Source organism: Neodiprion lecontei, chromosome 2, assembly GCF_021901455.1.
Source record: "Neodiprion lecontei isolate iyNeoLeco1 chromosome 2, iyNeoLeco1.1, whole genome shotgun sequence".
Classification (NCBI taxonomy): Eukaryota; Metazoa; Arthropoda; class Insecta; order Hymenoptera; family Diprionidae; genus Neodiprion; species Neodiprion lecontei.
Window position 1 is genome coordinate 30,444,733 of NC_060261.1, and position 23,838 is coordinate 30,468,570.

General features: G+C 37.4%; 1 protein-coding gene across 2 annotated transcripts in view; it reads right to left on the bottom strand.

Annotated features, from left to right (window-relative positions):
- The window catches only part of LOC107225613 (transcription factor Sox-14), a 91,043-nt gene that overhangs the window by 64,223 nt on the left and 2,982 nt on the right, over positions 1 to 23,838 (bottom strand). Inside the window, exon 1 of one of the 2 annotated variants that reach the window (XM_046731038.1) lies at positions 16,003 to 16,166. The exons of the other annotated variant lie outside the window; for it this stretch is intronic. The gene's annotated coding sequence lies outside the window, so the exon portion shown is untranslated. Of the gene's footprint in view, positions 1 to 16,002; positions 16,167 to 23,838 lie in introns of those variants that run through there. 2 annotated transcript variants of the gene reach the window in all.

Below are 23,838 nucleotides of genomic sequence, written 5' to 3' on the forward strand. Positions count from 1 at the left end.
TTATTCAACCAATAAATATCATAAATTTTCCAAACTTTTAAAACACCATACTCCCGACTGCAAAAGCAAACTTTTTCGACAAATATTAATTTTCCTCTCTTTAGCATCGTGAAACCTACAATAATAACGTACACTAATCCCAATCCCAAAATCAGTGTATGCTAATATAATGTATAGGTACGGATCAGCGTTGAAAGCTTTTTTTTTTTTCTAATATATATATTTTTTTTTCTCTCAAACGATAAAAATATATACAGCGTTTATATTACTAACGTTACACGGCGGAGAGACGGAGACTACACGATAAAGTGTATACGGTGTATACATACATATATTTACGTACCGTATGTGTGAATCGAGCTAACACGTGGCGAGACGTGGCTTCTATAAATTGTGCGTATAAATACTAGAATTATACCTAAAAAATATACAGGTACACGTATATGGGTGTAAAAAGATGTAGACGTTTGTGCGCGTGTGTATGTATGTACGCATGTATATATATACAAATAAATATACGTATGCACGGATACAGGTTATGGTGTATATACCTACAGCCTATCCGCAGTGACATAATCGCCCGGCGTTTGAAGAGAGCGAGGCGCTATTTCTGGCCGGGCATCGACCCGTAGACAACTCCTAGACGCGCGGGACCCGGTTATATACGGAGAAACTCGCAATGGTTTTGTATACGCGAAGGTGCGTCTACGATACAATTGCGTACAACGTAGAGACACCACGTCCGTGTGCAAGGCGATGTGGATGCCCTCGAGGTATTTCGCAAAATCTTGTATGATAAAATTTATCGAGTGAGATTGGCAAACGAGAGATAAAAGTGTGCCCGATACCTACAATATTTCAAAGATCCTAATTTCCTTGCATTTTCCCGTCGAATATGTATCGGTGGTTGAGGTGTTATCATCGATATTGCTACAGGGTACCTACGTACATTATTATCGATGATAGGGGGCCGTCGCGTTTAATTATCTCAAGCACATGCCTGTGCGTGTAATAAACGAAAAAGTTGGAGACCCGAGTCTGTCAGGAAGGCGAGCGAGCGTCTGTCTGATAGCACACAGAATTTTCAACACGGCGCCACAGCTGTATCGTCGCGTCGTGACGTAACAGTATTTATCTAGCAGACAACGACGACGTAACTGGCCAACCGAAGTGCACGTGCCGAACTGTTAAATTCGTCGGTGAAAATCACCCTTTGCATAGTGCGAAGAAATACGAATGATGATTTGTCTTTTTTAAATACATTATACGCAGGTATTGTATGTATGCATGTATGTATGTATGCATGTATGGATGTAGGGTGGTCCAAAAAAGTTGACTATTTTTTTTATTCTCAAAGGTATACGTTCAATAGTTGTAGGAAGAGGAAATAACACGTCTGTTATAATTTGAGTCCTTAATGTTAATATTTAGTGGTTCCTAAACGCGATTTTCCATTTTCCATTTAATTAACACGCGAAAATGATTTTAGTTATTACTGAATTTTGTAGCTCAGGAACGAGGAAATTTTGTAATAAGTCTAGTATTTTCGCTGTTAATCTCGACAAAAAAAAAAAACGAATTTTTACATGATATTCACTTTAACTTTGATTAACTTTTGAAAGAGTTGAGTTATCAAAAAATAATAAGAGTCCTTTTTCGTAAAGCATTCAATTCCCTACATAAATAACTAAAATCATTTTTGCGCGTTAATTGAATAAAAAAGTGGAAAATTGCATTAAAGAATCACTAAATATCAACATTAATGGTTCAAATTATAACAAGCCTTTCACTTTCAATCCCTGCACCCGTTAAACGTGTGACTTTGAAAAAAAAAATATCCGATTTCTAAAATTTCTAAAAAATCCTAAATCGTGTATAGTATCGATATTAAATTGTGTCGCGTTCTCGGACTTGGATATCATCACACAACAAACAGAATAAGCTAAATACGAGAAAGATACGAAGCACGGAATGACCCGCAATTACATAAATAAAATTAAAAAAAAAAAAATTGATAAACCGCGTGCGATCGTTCTGACTTTGTTTGAAACCGCGCTATGCATAACGAGACCAGGAATTCGCAGCTTCGGGGGCGAAATACCAGTGTGGCGTAATCGAGGACCGGAAGAAGACAGACGAGCTGCGAGCTGCGAGGTTGTAAAGCGCGTGCGTGCGTGCGTGTCGGGACCAAACGCCTGACCCAATTCTGCAGCACGACGTGCTGATCTCACCTATAATTATACGGATTCAAAGATATTTTCTCATCAAATTAATCCAATAGATTCGCGATCATTTATAATGAATTATTACAACGGTCGCATCCGAACGAGAAAGAAAAAAAACTCGACACTTTCGAATTGTAATATTTACACAAAACATGTACAGGTATACATATAATTATAGATTGTATGTTGATAAAAAACGAATGACGAAAATAACGACCAGTCGGTGTGAACGAGTCTGCATATTTAACACATCCGATTCTAATATCGTTGTTAAAAGTTTATATTATAGAGTTTGATTCCAGTCGATTGTACCTGTACTCAGGTTATTTAATAAATATATGAAGTTGGGTTGATATGTGACGCCTGACTGGGTGGCTAATTCGTTTTCATACGTGTGCACAGTTGCCTACGGACACTGGAAGCTGATGACGAAAAAGCAGAGACGAGTAGATGAATTAGGAGAAAGAGAAAGAGATAGAAAAAGAAGATAGAGCCAGATACGGATATCCATTTAAATGTATACATACGTACGGTTGGCGGGATGTACGGACGGATGGACGGCTACGCGCGAGCTTCTCCCGTACGACTCATTCATCGCAAGTTCGTGAATGGAGAGGGAGCGAGAGAGGGAGAGAGGGAGAGAGGGAGAGAGGAGAAAGAAGGGAGGGAGAGTCTCGAGCGCACAAACGCACCGATGCGACGGGACCGAGAAGTTAGCAGGAGCACAACTGGCGGCAACTTATTCGTCGTCGTGGCCTTGCACCTTGATTGTGAGAACGAGAGGGGAAGGAGAAAGAGAAAGAGCGATATAAAGCTCGCTCGCAAAGAAAATTGTAAAATTTGCCAGCGAATAAGCCACGGTCGCACTTACGTTAGTCGCATAATAGAGTTATAATTTACATACTAAATATCGATGTATGCGGATGAGGAACACCAGGCACCCCCCGTAGACTCACACACATACACAGGTAACGGGCAAAACTCCTTCGCATATACCGAGTGTAAACTGCGACGAAGGAAAGTTGTTAGCACCGCGCATGCGCGAAATAATCGACGTCTATTGGTCGGCGAGACAGCAAGAGACAGGAGAGCCAACTTGTTCGAAATCAGTTTTCAGTTACATTGAGGAGAATTGAAATTGAGTTGTTTATAAAACGACTCGTAGTCCAGTAATCGGTCATCGGTCGGTTAACGATCAAAGACTTACAAGCCTTCCCGAATCACTGCATCGTTCGTCTGTTCGAGTAGATTATAACTTCCATAAGCCGAGTTTGGCAGCTGAGAATGAAGCCCGATGTGGCCAGCCTGCATTTAAATTCAACAAAGCTCGCGCATGCGCGGTAGTTGGATGCGAAATATGACAACTTTCACTGTTTCATCTCGGTGAAATGTAATGTACTAAATGTTGTGAGGGACCTATTCACTCAAACTTTTAGCGTACCTATGAGAGATTTTGCGATTTTGCACGATTGCAAGTTAGCAAATGAATTTCAAATGAACTTACACGTCGTGAATGTAATTCAACTGGATTTGATTAGATTTCAAGCAATTTCACATCGTAGATTTTTTTTACAATTTTCTACGCGTCCGTAATATTTTATTTTGAATTAATGTTTTCATTTAGTATCACTGGTGAAGGTGAAATGTGGAAAGATCAGAAAAATGATGTCACAATAATAAATTTTCAATAAGGCAAAAATCCGTGTCACAGAATTTAAAAAGGCGTAAAGTTGAAAGCAGATAAATAAAAATGTCGGAAGATCAAAGTATAGAAAGCCAAAAATATTGAATCGTCAGACTGAATATAGGATGAAGAATACAGAAAGCCGAAACGGAGGTACGGTTTAAAATCTAACCAATCCATATTTTGGTTTTAGATGTACTTTACCTCTCTACATTTCGACATTTATTTACCTCGGCATTTTACATTACGAATTTCTCCAAACAGAATGCCATATTGTGACCCATCTATTTTCTTATTGATATTTTAATCTTTCTAATTGAAAATTAAAAATATAGAAAATCAAAGTATAGAAATACAAAATATAGAATTAAAAATATAGAATCTGTATACGATTTTACACTATCGAGACGAACTCTGGCGATTCTTCAGGTTCTATAAATTAAAAGTTTTCCGTTTCAAAAATTCAATTTTTTGATCTTTCCATATTTTACCCTCACCCTTTACCTTTAAATTTTTCGACGATCACGTATGTCAAGTCAGAATAGAGTTGTATACCAAAATCGTTTATTTCGTTCTCGGACTAAAAGTATATTCGAATATATGGCAATACACACACGGTAACTTATGAAAACAATTGTACTTCTCAATATTATATAAACTACTTACACAGGGTGATCGGTTTTAATCGCGCTAATCAAATATCTTGAAAATAAGAATCATCAAATGAGACTTCGTATAATTTTCAACGATTACATTGTAATTTCGACAAGATTCCCATGTAATTATAAACGATTTCCACACCTATATTTTTAATTAATTTCACCTTCGCTTCAACAAATTCCAATTCATTTCTGTAAATGTCAATTAATTCCAAGTGACTAAATCTAATATCATCTCGATCCACGTGATTTCTTTCTTATTCTCACAAACCTTCTAATCCATTTCAAACTAGAATCGTATATAAATTTAATATCAATAGTACATAGCACAGCCCCTCGAATTCTTATATTCGCAGGGTGTATATTTCCATCGCACGGTACAACAAATACCGAACGGAATGTCAGGAAGAGAAATATTCATGTATATGTATACACGTGCGTCCGCATACATGCGCGCGCATGTAGATAGAACGCAAGTGACTATCGCGTTACCCTCGTCGCCGCCGTACGAAGAATAGTACGAAGAAGAAGCGATCGAGCTGCTGTTAAGTTGAGCACCGCAGCGCCGACGGCGGGTGCCGAAGAATCTAGAGAGAGTTCCCACGCTGCTGGCACGGCCACGACGACGTTATACGGCATGGCATAAGTCTATACAGTATTACACACACACACACACACACACACACACACACACACACACACACACACACACACGTATATATCGTTCTCTCGAAGATACGTATGTCCCGCAATCGAGGCACCGAACAACCCACTTCGCGACAAAAGACCCCCCCCCCCCCCTCCCACTTGATTTTCCTCTTTATTCGCGCAAGCCGGCGATCGGTGCGACGTCCGACGTACCGGGGGGTCTGCCCCCCCCCCCCCCTGCCACCGCACTTCGACATTTTTTTTTCTTTTTTTTTTTTTTTTAATTATCGTTATTTTTTCAAGATATACCTGTTGCACGTACGCTGTGCGATAACAACAAAAAAAATAAAAAAAAATAAGGAACGATTGTGATCAGTTTTCCTGTAGATCGTCAAAGATGGTTTGTGCGGTAGATTGGAAAGTAACCAGAAAAAAAACGAAAAGAAAAAAAAAAAAAAAAAAAAAAAACAGAGTTCCGAGTTCCGAAACTCGGGGCCGAGCACATGCATCGCAATAATTGTATATAGATACATGTGCGATGTATGAATTTTTGGGGCTTAATTGACGGATAGATCGGAAAATCAAAGCGGATGTGATCTTGCATTCCTGTGCAGGAATGTGCGATGTGAAACGGTATAATATGTATGTATATTGTATATATATACCGGATGATAGCGGTGGGGTTGCGGACAGATTGCCGTTAGGATACCTCGCGGAAGAATTGAAATCAGTATAAGAGAACGGTACAATAAATATACGTACGTAAATTATAATCGTTGCGCGCGAAACTAGAAACCGATATAACACCTGTGACATTGTATTGAATAATTTTTCTTATTTCTGTTAATATTTTTTTAAACTGCAGTAACAATAAATCTACTCGTTATTTATTATACACCTACGACATATCGATATACATGTCTATTGAACCGCGTGGCCGCGGTAAATATAAACATCATTCAATCTATCTATCCGTGTCGAAACGTTTCCCTGGAACGTAAAACAAATAAACACGTCCTCGCGTATAATTTGAATAACTGACAAATTGGAAGGAGAATAAAAAAAAACAAAAAAAAAACCAAATGAATAAAATAACCTGCAAGACTTACATACATCACAATTGTATGCGAAAACTATAATCGTATATAATAATATACGGATAATCGAAAGGTGATCGGTTATCGTATATTTGTCTCTGTAATATATGACAAAAGAAATCAATCGATTATATCCAAGTACACGTTATACCCTGGAATCTACGATGAATTCGGCTAGATCTCTATACTCGATATATCTCATACGATATGTATGTATGTACGTACGTATTATATACGTAAATAGGAAGACGGATCGGTCGCGGTATAATAGGGGGTATATGAATACAAACAGCTATATTTATTTATACATCATACATACATACATGTATGCATGTATAAATATACGTATCTACACGTTTTCCGCACTCGTGCGCGGTGGCGATTTCCGAGCACCCATACCTACGTATCCACGAACCGATGCACACGTGAGTTGAACATGTACACGCATGTGTGTAATACAGGCATCATTACTCGTCGACGGAGAGAGAGAGAGTGGGAGAACCGCACACAAACGACGGATGCCACGTGCAGAGCTGTTCGTCGTCGCGCCGAATATTCGCGTGGCGCGCACTAGCCGAGATATGTGGATAAGCAGATAGATAAATAGATGGATAGGTAGATGAAAATGAGTTGCTGGGGGGGGGGGGGGATACGCAAATACGCGTTAGGCACGCAGCCATGTGTGCAGGATGTAGATGCAACGCACACAACCTCGTAGTCGTCGTAAATGTTCCTCTTCCCCGATCCTCCTCCTCCTCCTCTTCCTCTTCCTCCTCCTCCTCCTCCTCCTCCTCCTCCTCTGCATGGTGTGCGAGATCGCGTGTATATAACGTAACTCTTGTACCACAGGAGCAGCAGCAGCGGCAACGGCAGCAAGCAAGCACCCGGTTGTGTGAGCGCGAAGATACAGCCGAGGTTGAACGAACCCACGTGCCAGCCGAACCTTGCTAATAATTTTTTAAAGCACCGCCGCCGCCTTGCGCAGCTCCGAAGAAACGACGACGAGACTGAGGAAGAGAGGGTTACCGTACGCACGACACGGTTCGAGAGAGTACGCTGGGTATTCTTTCCACTCTTGTCTACCACAGGGATTTCGAACCAATTCTAAATTTACCTCTTTTTTTTTTCTTTTTTTTAAACCCTCTCAGTCACAGTGGGATGCCGAGGTTCCCACCTCAACAATGTCCAAGTCCTAACCTTTGATTTGAATGATATTTGTCTGTATTGGATCCGCCGTCCTGGGTTTAGAAATGATCAAATTCAGACTTAAGTTTCGTGACAAGCGTGCCGAAACCCCCCCCCCCGAATAAGAAAATTGAGGCAAAAATATTGAGTTGAAAAATATGCGATTGAAAAGGTTAATAATTAGCACTTTCAGGCTTTCGAAGATAGTAATGCGTGCGAAACCGCTACATGTATGAATCTCGATGATTTACTAAATTGTAGGAGTTGCGAAACTAATGCGTGACATGTGCGGTGCGAAGAATAGAAAAATATAGCGATCTGCGTAACGTTTCGTCGTATAGGGGTCGATTCTGTAACTTTATGGATGCGAGGGTACCGCAGTTGTAACTGACTGGCAACAAACGTCACGTAAAGTAGATGCGTGAAGAATCAGTGTTCTTTCAAGTTCTTTGCCATTTTGCAAACAGCAAAGCTAGACTGTCGTGAAAATCCAGCCAAGGAAAGCAAAGTGCAGTACGCCGATTAACGAGACTTGCATCAACATTTATTTACCGATTTGAGGCAAAACAAGCGTATCAAGGAGCGTTATGAACAAGGAAGAAAGTTGCACTGATCCTTACGATCGAGGAATAGCAGCTTCGCAATAATTAGATCAGACTCTTGGAAGACTCCCCTAATCGAATGAATATGTATGAAAAATTTGAAATTGGTTTTGATTTTTTCACCGAAACATGCTTTTCTCAAACTAATATCCATGATATCGCAAAAACTACACGTCGTTCTATCAACTTTAGATTCGTAGATATTCCGGTGCACATCCGCACTGACTGTGAAATGTGTCTCCGTATCCGACTAACCGAAAATACATACATTCTCTCACAATCAGCGAGGGACCTTGGATATGGTTATCGAAGAACTAATGATTATTTTTTAGAACGTTAAAATTTTGTATTAGTATTAATTTTAATACAAGATTTTCGAGGTTTATTTTCGATGACCTGCTCAAGTATCGGTATTAGTAGATCAAATTGCCTTTCATTTACGAAACTTCAAACGGTCGTTTTGAAACATGTTAATTAAAACAACATTTGACAGAATTGGTCCGATTGCTTTACATGTTTTCCTCCCGTTAAAAATACGTAAAAATTCCGACAAAAAATTCCTTCGGACTAGAATAATATCCTCCTTAATTCATATGCGAATAGCGCGTTTTTCATTTTAAGGCATACGGAGAAAAAAAAAAAAGAATTTTAAAAATAGTCAACACGAAACACATAAACTTGACAATTTTCAATTCGACTCATTTGCAGACAAACGTGAAAATCAAAGGTTATTTTCTTACAGAAAAATGCCAGACTTATGCGTCACGTTCTATAAATTCTCGTGTTTTATATTCCCTCTTTCGTCTACGTGTCAGAGGCATGCGATTTTTCTCAACCCTACAGACTACCACTAATAACACATTCATCAAACGTCATTTAATCCGAAATACAAATACCGCATGATTTTTCAATCTAAAGCGGAATATAAGTAATTTTTTTTATTCAATTTATAAAAAACAAAACTTCTCACGTCATGATTTTATACACGCAAAAATAACATACATCACCAGGATTCGTAATCTATTTGGAATCTGAAATTCCGCGACTTTTCCAGGTATTCCAGTCTAAAAATTGGATTTTCCCAGTAAATTTTTCAGAAATATTCCGCTGATTCATGAAATTTTGTTTTACACATTAATACCAATACCTTCAATATTATACCTAATAACTAACTTACCGTCTGACCATCAATTTACAAACAACAGCCTGCGATTTTCCGTAAGGAAAAAAACGAAAGCAAGTTATTGGTGTCAAGTAATATACGTGGAATGGTTTTTTTTTTTTTCTCTCAAGATCGACAGTCCGTACTTTGTACAAGAACGAGTTTACTTCTAAAAATTGCATTCTTATTTTCGAAATTCCCTCACTCTTCCCTGCCGTAAGAAATTCCCAGAGTTTTCCCATTTTCCCAGCTTTTCCCTTGCGCGTTACACGAACCCTGATAACGCGTAATTAACAACAAACACAAACGATTCGGGTAATAATAAGACGATGAAAAAAATCTCTACAGCTGCATATCGTACGAGGAATTCCTCACTGTTGTAACATACATTAATAGGCAAGTAAATACTTATGTACAATATCCATAAATATGCAAGAGGCGCGTATCGTGCGCTGTGCAGGTGTAACAACGAATAAACGTTATTACACCTCGTCCGTCGTCAGTGGGCCAAATTTCTCAGAGCATAATTATCATCTCGTCGCGTCGAGACTTACCTACCTAACAAACCTATAAGCCGAATAGCGGAGGTGAGAGCCGACGTAGGTATATTCAGACAGACGGACAGCTGGCGGTTTAATCCGCAGACTACGCGGCTCCGGTGCTTGACCATATATTATACAAATATACGACACGCGTATGCACATTCGACGTTATACGTCATCGTAGCCGTATTATACGTACGATTTATAATTGTACCCATCATGCTTACAACGCGTTAATTAATTTTCGAATTCGTGATCTAAGAAATATTGACGACGGGTGAGACGATTTCATTGCAGTTCAGTAAAACGGATCGTTAAAGAAAGGCTGAGAATTCCTCTTAACGGTCAAGGATATGGTTGACTGAGGAATGTTCGTGTCATATACCTAGAATAAGGTATACACACCTTATTCCACAAATATACATAATATATAATACAACCATATTTCAAAGAATATGATTTGAAAAAATTGAATCTGTTCGAATCAACACCACGTTGAGACTATAATGCATCATCGCTTGAGTTTATTCAATGTATATATATATATATATATATGCATGTATGTATATGCATATATGCCTTGTGACACACGTATATATAATATGTAAGTATATACAAGTTTTCAGAAACGTGAAGTCAGATTAAAGGTATTTCAAATAGGAAACCGCAAGCAGCCCGACACTTTTTTTCTTCCTCTTTACCTTTTTCTTCTTCTTTCAACATCTGACGTAAGATTTTTCATTGTATAAAGTTAACCGTGTGCACGCTTTGGGATAAAAATAAAAACGCGTCATTTAGATGCATACGTGTGTGTGTATATATATATATATATATATATATACTTAAACGAGTTCGACCTGCTGCATCTGATTGCAGGAAAGGCGACGATGATGAATTGACAATCTTGATTTTTATGTACGTATAAAATTTTGGAATTAAATTGCAACTAAAGAAGAGAACAGAGAGAATATAAAACCTGAAAAACATTGAAATTAAACGCTTGTAAGAAATACAGGATACTTATAATGAAAAATTCATATCGTCATTGTTATGCATTCGTAGTAATATAGTCACGGATATTGCCAAGAGTGCAGAGAAGACGAGATGAGACGAAGAAGAGAGGCGAGAGAAACGCGTGAAGAAAAATGACGTAATCGGGACGAGAAACCGCTGACCGCATTCCTGTATAATTATTTTGCATAGCTGCTGGAAAATGATTTCGTATAAAGGTATTGCATATACGTACAAATATACATACATATATATATATATATACAATGTTTATAAAACATACATATTTACGAAATTTACACAACGCATCTCTTTCTTTCTTTGAGGCTAAATCGCACTCTCTACACGATGCAAACTCTGTTGCTTTCGGCATGCTCGACGATTCGGGGGGCGGGGTTGAAATTCCGAATATTCAAAAGTTCCGAAAGTGTCAAATCCCGAATTTTTTTATGGTGAAACTTGAAGTAAAGAAGTCAAATTCGGAACATCAACCCTGCTCCAGGATTGTGCAAAAAAAAAAAATGTGTATCGATTCACCGGAAGTTGATTGCAACCTTCTAAAAGTACGGCCTTCGTACAATTCGAATGAATTACAGCACAGTTAATACCTACGCTCATTGTATGCGGTATAATCTAGTTTCCAATTTGCGGCACCTTCTGTACGTACAATATACGTGTATACATGGGACACATGTATCGTTTGTACAGATCAAGATTTGAGATTTCATTCATTGAGCAGAGCTACAGGTTGAAACGAATAACCATCGACTTATGACAATATCGTATTGTGAGGCGACATTGTGTGTGAATATTTTTCCCCATCGTGCAGAATCATGAGTAAGAATTGTCAGCTGCAGATAATAGAATAAATATACATAGCATTGGACTTGTGATGTTTATGCCGGATATAATGTTCGAAGTCTACAATAAGAGAAGTCGCGAAATATACATATATGGAATGCAGACGTTACAGGAAAAAAAAAGATAAATCTGTGCAGGCATCAAACGTACTTTGTCAACAGTCTCTGCAAAAAGACTGAATCATATGACAAATACACGCACTGAATGTGTTGCAGAACCAGTTTCAGAAATTGATTGCAGTTAAATCGTCTGAGAAAATGAAGAAAAATTTGTCCTTGGATAAATATAAACTCATATGAGAAAGAAGATACGTATAGGTGTGTATATATGTGTATATATATAAGGGTATGCCCAAAAAAAAAAATATATATTTTTTCTCGAAACATGCGTCAAAATTTCTGCAAAGCATCTCAAATAGAATATCCTAGCTAAATATGAGCTCTTAATATTGATATTTAAAAATACCTATTTTATTTGTTCCATTAAATCAATATGTAACAAAAAATCGGAAAATTTTGGAACTTTTGTTTCGCGTAAACGTCTTGACTTATAATCTATCTAAATACAAATTCTTATAAGAAGGTCCGCGCTCTATAAAAAAAAGTACCGAGATAGAATTTTCCTAGCTCTAATCGATTAAGAGTCATCATAATTCTATCTCACTACTTTTTCATATAGCGTGAAATTTCCTATAAGAATCTGTAATTAGATAGTTTATAAGTCAAGCCGTTTACGAGAGAACAAAAAAATTCGAATATTTTCCGATTTTTTGTTAAGTGTTGTTTAAATGGAAAATGGATAAAAAAAAAAATAGGCACTTTTAAATATCAATATTAAGAGCTCGTACTCGACAGAGTTATTTTGTTTGAGATGCTCTGCCGAAATTTTAATCCTCGAGAGATGTGATACCAACTACAGTTACTCGTATATGTTATAAATATTGTATGTATATGGGGGATTCCATGCAAATCCGAGCAACGTCTGGCCCTCACCATTTCTGATTTTGTTCAAAAAATTTTCAGTAACTGGCGTGACTCTAAAAAACGGTACCCTGATTTTTTTCAGATTTTTTATTCAACTGATCAATTATTTACATATATTAAAAGCGATTATGAAAAGGATCTTTTTTCCATTGTTTTCAGCACTTTCAATTTTTCTGGTCAACTAAAACATCGTTTGAACGGTCTAAAAATTCTCTAAAAATTCTCAAAACTATTATATTCCACTCAGAACACGTCTTATAACACCGGTTCCATTACGTAGCTATTTTTATCTATTTTTTCGGCACGTTTGACGTTTTTTTATCAACTTCACGCAGATACGTATAAACTAGAACAAAACTGAAAATTACGCCAATTATGCGAATCGGGATGTTTGCATCTGTATTATTTAATTAAGTGACTATTGCATCGCTACACCTACCTATCTACCCAATTCATATAACATTGCATCGATCATTTACAATCATTGTTTATGATTAATAGAGAGAAAGAGAGTATAAAGAATCGAATATCGGACTATCCGCACCCACGTGAGGTGACACGTGTTTGCCAAATTCCGCAACAGCTATAATAATAATAATAATAATAATAATAATAATAATAATAATAATAATAATAATAATACACCGATTATACATCGAAATGGATCGCGAATAAAATTAACGATCGTATAATACAGACGTGTAATCCATGTATAATGCAAGCAATATACGGATATGCGTGTAACGCTGTATGAAAGGTGAATGGTAAGGTATAAACTGGTGGACGTTAAAACGACGTTGCACCTACGTAGCCGAAGCGTATGTCATGCATGCAATTATGGTTAGGTAGTCAGACGTCAGGTCCGCCAGTTAGTGTCGGCTGATATTTATCGATATTTACCGACGTCGATACTTGGAGAAATTAAAATATCGATATTTTTCAACGATATTTTACGTACTCGATGAGAGTGTATAAAAATTCCAACTGTCAAACGATAAACTGAAAATAATTCGATTTAGAGAAAACCTCGAATACTAATATTAAATGCAGTTTTCTACCCTAAGCGTATCGTTGTAAAATATATGTAATTTTGGAGTTATTATTATGTATTTTAGTTAGACAATTATAATAAATATTCTATATGGTAAAATGTTATATGGAATAAAGAATTCCAACGCTAAAGTTATAAGTCTAAATAAATAACTCAAACTGAAGCAGATTTAATGTTTCATCTTCCAATTAACATATTTATCGATATTTGAGCAGCAATATATTGATAATACCGATATGAAGTATCTGGTATTTGAAAATCTACAAAAATCGAACCTCCGTCGTTTTTACACATCATTTTATACATATATATATACACACACAGACGTACACGTGCATACATGTGTATATTCGACGATAATAACCATCTAGTAAAACTTTAATCGTTGATACTCGCAACGATTATACCCACATTGTACTAATTGTAAGTGTACGATGTAATACATAAAACGTACGTACCGACGCTAAAATATCATTTTCAAATGTTACCATACGATCTTCATTGCGATGTAAGGATAATTATTATAATTATCATTATCGCTGTTAATATTATTGTAACACGGATACAACGGATACAGAGGTTTTATCTACGCGAGCTATTGCTGCGCGAAAGATAAGATTGTGACACTATTTCTCGCTCTCTTTATTTCTCTTTATTTCGCTTTCCGTCTCTCCGATGGAATTCATTTGGTTACGCGTTTGTTTAAACTTACACGTTCAGAAGTTCACTTCGACACTTTCCCGATAAATTATTCGATAATTTCATCTCATTCTCTATTAATCGTTACTTTTTATTATCACAAGTACGTAGGTGTGCGTTTTCCAAAAAAAAAAAAAAAAAAAGAAAGAACCGAATAATTTTAGTATGCATATATTCCAAAATACGTACTTAATGAACCATACTTTCAAACATACCCTGCATACACAACCTCTAATATGTATATAGACTATTCTTTGCATTACATTGATGGCAAAAAAAAAAAAACACGTCCGAATAAATCAATATTTAAATACAACAAATTTTTGCTATCGAGTATCGAGTACATATGCATTATTTATTATACACGCGTATTTTTATACAGATCTGTACTCGTTCTAAAGTATTATATATAATAATATTACATGTATTATATGTATATAAGACCGTGTGATTATTATTCCGGTAGTTTAAACACCCAACCGTTATTAAATATAGATATACTATAGGCCACCTACCCAAATGCGACAGTCAACCTACACACCGGCAATACCTATAACGTAAATACATACAACGTATGTATCTACACCAACCTGCCTATACGTGTCTGCTATGCCGTAAGTACATAATGCCCTGTACATAGGTACCCACATACGTGTACAATGTGTACGTACATTTTGTTCGCGAAACGGAAGTAAATTTTGCACGATGCTGGATATGATGGCGGGAATACCGACGTATCTGTACATATACGACTGCAATTTAAGTCACACCCTGTTGCATGCGATACGTCCGAATAGCGTGAAGATCGGAGCATGTGTGAAACAATCATTGCTAAAGATTCGAATTTTTGTTGAAAAGACGGGACGAGATTAAAAAAATTAAAAAAAATAAATAAACGCTGCGCGAAATATTTTCAATTCTATTATACATATACGCGTAAAATTGAAATTTAAGGTGATGTAGCAATCCTACATTTACCGACCGAGCAAACTCACCCTTTTGTCTTTCTGTGTAAAACAAAAAAAACGTACGAAAGGTGTTCAAATTTCGACGGTGGATCGCTCGTATATTTCGAAAGTCGTAGGAAAAAAAAAAAAAATAACAATTTTACAGTTTTTTGACACGTGTTACTATTTCCACTTTTCCCGAATTTCAGGGGCCAAAAATTGCATAGTTGAGATAATTTCCGCAATTCCGAATATAATGAATAAAAATGAGCCATAGTGAGACTGTTTTCATGGTAGGACTGCTACGTGACCTTATTAAACAGCGCACGTGTCGGTTCATTTCTAAATGCGAGAAGTTCATTGCCATGTAATTCGGTTGTGTAAATTTACAAATTTTAACAAAATTTACAATTCTGACAAATACCTAATCCCTGAGTAGGTCTGTTTATAGTTATAACCATGTACCTATTAACGATCAAAACGTCTTTTTCTTTTTCGTGTACCCCAAAAAAAAAGAAAAGAAAAAACCTCGATCTACTCGTACAGTAAATAAAATCTCTCGCCACTAACCGAATAACAAGATGCCACGCGACCTTATAATATAAAATAAATCATTATTAACTTGTTGTTAATGAAGACATAATACCTTTTCAACGACAGCATGTTCACGTCACACGTACGCAATGGTACCTTCTGTAGGCCTGCGTGTAGGTGTATGTTGCCGCTTCTTCTGGATGATTGTCGTCGTCCGCATTACACACATTATACATACGTTTACACTTTCGCGAATTTTCCGCGCGTATCGTGTCCGTCGAATGAAAAATGGAGAAAAGTAAAAAAAAAAAAAAAAAAAAAAAACAATAAAAAAACAATAAAAATTAATATTTGTAACCAATACCGCGCACCTGCACTGTGAGACGTACAACGTACAATTGTATCCGCAACCGCCGCGACTATACAATAATATAATATAAGAATCGTCGCGAAGTTTTAAGCACGAATAATCTGCGAATATATTATTATGTATTTATTTTATAATTATATACTTAGGTATAGTATAATGCAGTTAACCGTTGTGCGTTTCTGTGCGTGTATTTAAATTCATTCCGCGTGATTACACAATATCCGCATTGTTATACATATAATTATAATGTATATATCCGTGTTCGTAAATATTTTATTCTCTTTACATAATTTTCGTCGTAAAAATTTTTCTTTCAATTCTCGTCCTTTTGCCTTCGTTAAATTTTACGCGGGGCAAAATATTTTTTCATCCTTCTATGTCCATCACCAAAATAACACTAACGACGATTTTCTCAACACCACGGCGGTAATGAAACGAACGATTGGGGGATGGGAAATGGCTGAGAATTGGCCGGTGGAGGGGGGGGGGGGGGGGGGGGCAGAAAGAAGGGAACGTAAAATTATAACAAAGGATTCCTTCGGAGAATGTATAATAATAGATTACACATATATTATGGACATACGGCGCGATTAAAGGGATTAATTATTAAAGGCATACTCAACGAAATATAGCTATAGAAGAAGAAGAAGAAGAAGAAGAAGAAGAAGAAGAAGAAGAAAGAGCAGTAAAGAAGAAGAAAAAGAAAAACTGTACAGAAGAGGAAGAACAGAAATCAGCGAGGGGATGGGTGGTGAGGGGGGGGGTTTAGGCTGTAGAGGGGGGAGAAGGCGGGGGAAGTGGAAGGGGCGCCACGAGGCTTGCTGGGGAAACGGGCAAGTCGCGAATAGAGCGAAACGCGAATTATTCCTCGTAATATGCTACAAGGTACGCGCGTGCGCGTGTGTGTGTGTGTTTGTATATGTTTGTCCGTGCTCGGTGCGTACGTACGCACGCACAAATATCTGCGTACACGCGCACGCACACGCGCGTACAGCGTGCGTCGCGTGTGTATGCGCGCGTTAAATATTTTTATTACACATGCCGTCGTGGATGGGTGTGTATGTATAATGCGTGTGCATACGTATGTGTGTGTGTGTGTGTGTGTGTGTGTGTGTGTGTGTATGCGCGCATGTATATTGGTGTATAGTATAGTACGTACGTAACTGCATATCGCGACTTTACAGGGTTCGCGACGGTGGTGAGTAGAAAGAATCGACGACGAGGAGGACGAAGACGACGACGACGACGACGACGACGACGATACGAGGAGAACGACGAGGAAGGAGGACGATAAACCCCGAGTCGGTCGACGGGCGAACGAGGACTGGGACGGGAGTAGTCCGACTCTCGGAGGACCGCCGCCGCCCCCCTCGCAGATCCGCGGCCAAGAGCCTGCCTCTATACTCGTGCGGGCTACTAACTGCGGCGGTATTTGCGCCGAGCGACGACGACGACGACGACGACGGCGTGGCGGAGCGAGAGGGGGGGGGGGGGGAGGGGAGGGGCAACGTCGAAGAAACGGCGGAAAGAAGGGCGAAGGGGGAGGGGGAGGGGGGGAGAGAGGCATAACGACAAACGGCAACGCGTACGTGTGTATGCGACGCGTGCGTGTGTACGCGATGTGTCGAGGAGGTCCGAATCTGCCGACGAATTTTGCAAATACAATAAGATATTGCGAAAAAGAAACTTGTAGTTGCGGAACGATGGGAGAAGAAAAAAGGAATACATATATATATATATATGTATATATATGTATGTATATACCTAAGATGACTATGATGATGATGATGGTTGTAATAATAATGATAATGAAATTTCGCGCAACAAGTGTGCATGATTTTTAGAACGATTCTCTGCGAAAACTGTAATAATAGGTATATATAATATATGTGAATATATATCGAGCGATTTAAATAGAGATAGTATATATATATATGTATATGTAGGTAATGATATTTTACATACAGGCGAAATTTTTATTAGCCACGGTGATAATCGTTGTACGCGTGTACAGAGAGACAAACGAGAAAAAAACACGCACACACGCGCGCGTATCACGTATACGTAGGTATTTATATCCGCGGTATGTGTGTACCTAGATGTATGCACGCGGAGAGAGAGAGAGAGAGAGAGAGAGAGAGAGAGACATGGAAAGAAAATGTATCCGAGAGGGTCTCGCTCTCTCTCGCGGAGGCAACGCCAATCGTAAGCGACTACAAAATGGCCGCAGAATCGCGTCGAATTCGCGTCATACCGTAGAGTGTGTAACACGTATATATACACACGTATGTATGGCCGCATATGTAAGGGGTATAGTATAATAGACGCGTTGTACAGTTTATACGAATGCGGTAATTTTTGTAGAATTTTTGACGATCGATGGAGATGATGTTTTTTTTTCAAACGTTTTTCGTCAAATTTCAATTGTCGGGTGTTTACCGATTTGTGGGGTGGAATAACCGAGCGAATATCGCTGCCCGAGAATTTATATCAGCGGCTAAAAGCTGATGCGCAATAACGTCGGTGGCCTTCGGAATGGCCGAATCTCTGGCTGGTCAAATGGACGCCTAAACACGAACGATCTAATCAAAATTCAGAAATCACGCGTCGCACGATCGACCGACGCAATAATAATTTTCAAAAGTCGCATTCGGGCCGACGGTAGTTGAGGAAAATGCACTTGCACCGATTTCCGTTCCTCTCAATCTCCCGGGTGTCGTCGATACGCTCGATCCGATTATACGGCAGTTTTACACCGTTAAATTGTGAATTTATTTCCATTATTGCGCAACGTGATCGCCTTAGGTATAGGAAAATTTGAAAATTTTCAGTATTTTTAATTCCAGAATCGCCCTATAACGGTATATGGTATAAATTTATCTATACGCGCGACGCGGATGATTGCAATGTGTACGAAACATCCATTTTTTCATATCAATTTTTCCTGTTTATCGGCACTCGAGTGAAAACAAACGAAAAACGGACGATATAAAAAAAACGCGGCACAATGTCATCTAAAAACTGTCGAGAATTTGATGGGTATAGAAAAAAGGAACGACTCCTTTTTGCATGTTGAAAGGATTATAAACTGAGAAAAGAGTTTATTTACCGTTAAAAAACGTAAATATTTCGACACGGCGAAATAGATGTTTTGTTATTATTATCAAATTTTTTATTATTGTCAAATAATGATCGATAGAAATTTATTAATAGTTAAAAAATCGTATTTGGCTCAACTGAAATTTGATAATAATAACGTAACGTTTATCTCACCATCGTACGTCCAAATTTGCGTTTGTTAACAATAAATAAATTCTTTTCTCGGTGAAATTGTGTCGGAACGCATTTTTTTCAGGGTGAATGTAAAAATTAAAACCCGACGCGGTTGTAAGCGGATGTAATAATTCCGCCTGCAGCGACAAACTGCATTGATGAGGTTAACTGGACGCAATGAAACACAGACTGCAGGGAAACCCGGCGGGGATTTAGGAATTGAACCGGATATAATCTCCGTATCTGGGATTCTCGAGTCGAGTTACGAAAACTTTCGCATTTCCATTGGCGAAAATTATCTGCACGATCCTTGTTTCGTGTTGATGATCGGGGAAGATTTAATATAATTATTCTATTTTCTCCATATTTTTTTTCTTTTCGTATTTTCCTGCACACGCAGCGCTAAAGACGTTATAAAACGACACTTTTTTACAGGGTTACAACCGCGATATAAGTTGAAAGAACGCATGTCTGATAACACCTGCAGAGACTTGAATATAATCTAGGCAGTAGTAAAATATAAGTAAATCCCTATCGTGCTGCGGTGTAACTTTTCCTCGAAAAAATACCATAAACTAAATAACAATTAAGCTCGAGAACGTGTAAGAGGTTAAAATTACTTATTATACTTTCAGTGTAACGACAAGGTTGCAAATTTATATTTTTCACTCCTGCATTACTTCAACACCCTAAAATTCGCTTCGTCGAACGATCTTCGTAGCGGACACAATATATAATTACGGACATATGCTTGTAATAAAAGTTCGTGGGTAATTAGTTAACTAAAAGCTATAATTTAACTTTTCGTAGCGATCGGTCAACATTTAAATAAATTACATGAATTTACTAGGCATTTACTGTACAAAAGAGTTGTCAATTTGCGAAATAAGGTTGCAAATATACAAATTCGGTGCAGCGACGCGAATTACTATGTATTTGTTTTAAATTTATAATGAAAATTGTTGATATTACCAAAGTTTATAGGAAAAACGTAGAAAAGTAATTTGAATTTACTAAATTGTTTAGTAAATTTATTGTATTTGTGAATTGAGTTAAAACAGTAAGTGTACGATGAATTCAATTTTCCGTATAACAGGATAAAACTTCCAACGCGGTGTAAAAACTTGCATAAAAAAATTTTTAACAGATCATATACGGGTTAGAATTTAATTTATAAGGTTTATACAGTGGAAAGAATTGAACCGACGCTTAAGTTCTGCAGGAATGACGAAAAATTCTTGAAAACCGAGGCGCTGTATAAGTTTTCCACCAAAGAATTATCTGTAGTGGGAATGATAAAATAGTCGACTAATGTCCAAAGGTAAGTTCCGCGTTCATTGGAGCAGGAAAAACAACGATTCACCCATGAGCCATATTTATTTCTAATGCATTATCAGTACGCAACGGTTTATCATTTGGAATAAGATGGCGTATGACTCCGATAACTTTACCAAATTATGACGTAAAATGTATAGTTGATTTCGCACATACGATGGAAGCTAAAGTTCAAGTAATTGCAACATCTGCAACGAAAAGTTGTTACAGACGATGTTTGACGGGGTGTCCAGTGCCAATGACGACGTGTCAAATTCTCTGACTGGAATAAATATTTTTCCCGGACTCATTTCAACCTAACTTTACCAACAAACTCAATTCTTTCAAGCAAATTAGTTAGAAATTAGACATCAGATGTTTAAATCGTGATTTAAAATAGTCCAATTTTTCTTTCAGTTCAATTTTGAATAAACGCAATTACCAAATGTATCAATAAACATTCCAACTTTAAGAAACTTCCGGGAAACTCGGATTAGCCGTTCTTTCTCAACGTGAAGATAGAAACATCGATTTGAGAGTATTAATTGTTCTTAATGCATATTTATATTTTTCGTAAAGTATTTTGCGCACAAGATAAGATCTTTTATGCGATCCCTCTTGCAAATGGAGGATTCGTTGTACCTTGGGGAGTTATTTTGCAATTTAAATTCAAAATTCTATAAACAAAATGATAATGCCGCAGCTGGATATCGTTTACAAATAATTATAAAGCGATGAAAATGGCAGGATGTGCAAAATAGATTTCACTGTTTTCTGAATTTTTCAATTCTCGTTTGCGTGTCTAAATGTATGAAAAATTCTTTGAAATTGGAAAGAAAATTTTGCAAAATTCGGTATAAAATAATAGCGTCTAAGTATACAAACAACGATAAATTATAAAGACTACAATGCAACAAGCATATAATGTACAACATCTTATTACTAGGGCCCGGATTAACATGTAAATACATATTTTTTTATTTAAATCTTTTTCAATCCTGAATCGGAAACGAAATTCCTACATAAAGTACGATGCTTTGAGCCAGAAAATGCAGTTTCTATTTTCTATAATTTTTTAAAAATATTTTACTTTTTCAAGTCTATATTATTCGTACATATAATTTGTAATTTTTAATACACATTTATCCGGGCCCTATTCATATAGTACACAATATGTACCTGTTTCGAATTCCCGCACGTTACATACGTCTAAAATCTCAACGAACAAGAAAACTACGTCTATACCTAGTTCCGTATCGAATTAAGCGATATAGTTAGACGCTTAAACAGCGATCGTGAACAAAATGACGGGCGTTCACAAGACCATGACACCACCCGACTGCCCGATCATGCGAAGAGAGCGCCGATGTATAATTACCGGTGACTAATAAGGAGAAAACGCGGTGTGATAAGTTATTCCTGTTAACATGCAGCAGCCGCTCCACGTTTGCACTGTCGGTGCAGGTTGCCGATAATCGAAAAATCGACGAGGCTATCGTCAGTAACGTTTAAAGCAACGACACGTTAGGTTAAGATCGTTGTCGTTATTGCACAATTTAAGAATGTCTTTCGAAGAGTTGGCTTTTCCAAAATAACACTACATACTCTGTCTGTACCGCACTGAGAAAAATTTCATTTGTTACAGTAACTAGAAAAATTCAGTGGAACAGGTATCGTTAAAAAAACTGTTCGAATGTTGTTGGAATTACGAAAAACGAGGTACGCCTAACCATTTTGCGCTATCGTCGATACTTTTTTGGTAATTGCAACGCGAAATCAGTTTGTGAGGTTTACTATACGTTTTTAGATAAACAAGGCTTTAACGTCAATTTATTCTTGCACAAGCATTAAATTTTCGCAACAGTTACGAGAAAATATAGCAACAGTGATCGTAATGATAAAGAATAGTAACGGATACTAGACTTTCCGGTAACAGCTATAAAACTAATTTTCATTTTCTAACTAGAACTGTATTTTTCGATTGTGGTAAAGAATGAAAATAGTTAAGGACCGAGCGATAACCGGAACCAAAAATTTCTCTCAGTGTGTTTTAAAAATTTTCTAAATTTCGGACATTCCTAAAGGTGCCGAAGTAGCGATTTTTCCTAAAGTTGCAACGTTATTGCGGTAACGTTGCTGACTTCATCGTCGTAAATAAATGAACGGTGCACCATGTGTACGATGCAACGAGGATACACGGAGAGACGCACAGATATTCATACGAGATCCACTGCACACGATGAAGATAAGGAGCTGTGCAAGAGGCTTAGGACTAAACCGGGATATCCGCAACCGCAGCCGCAGGCCGATGCTCGTGAAGCACCCAAGTCTCAAAATATCACAGACGTATAAAATGGTCGTCGCTCGCCCCGCGACCACGGTGTGGAAATAGAAAATAGAAATGGATTTAGAAATAGAGTCAACCCGCCACGCTCCGTGTCCTAGAATTTTATCAAACTCGCCCGTCGCTGCCATATATATATATATGTATGTATACGTGTATACGCATATATACCTACATTTACATATTATACTGACTGCATGTAATTCTTACCGTTCATAGGCAGGTTGCGTACACGCAAATAAATGCATATAACGTACATACGTATATGTATGTATATATATTTAGAGTATCTAAAATATCTTAAGAACTCTGATGAATAAAAAATGCCTACGTTGTAGCATTACTGGATCTTGATATAATTGATCAGTTGGTTTAAAAAAGTTTTTGTACGATGATAAGAAAAAATTGAAAAACTATTTTGTATAACAATAATTTCATCAAACAAGAATATATATCGTTGATTTTGTAAAAACTCTTTGTATATCACTACCCATTTAGTTGTGAATGCATCAACAAATTATACTTTAAAGTTTATATACTGTTATTATTATTTCCTTTTCTTTTTCAATTTCAGTTTTACATCAACCAAACCTACACACAGAAGTCTGGTAAGTAATTATATTGTTAGGTGCCTTAGTAGGATTCAA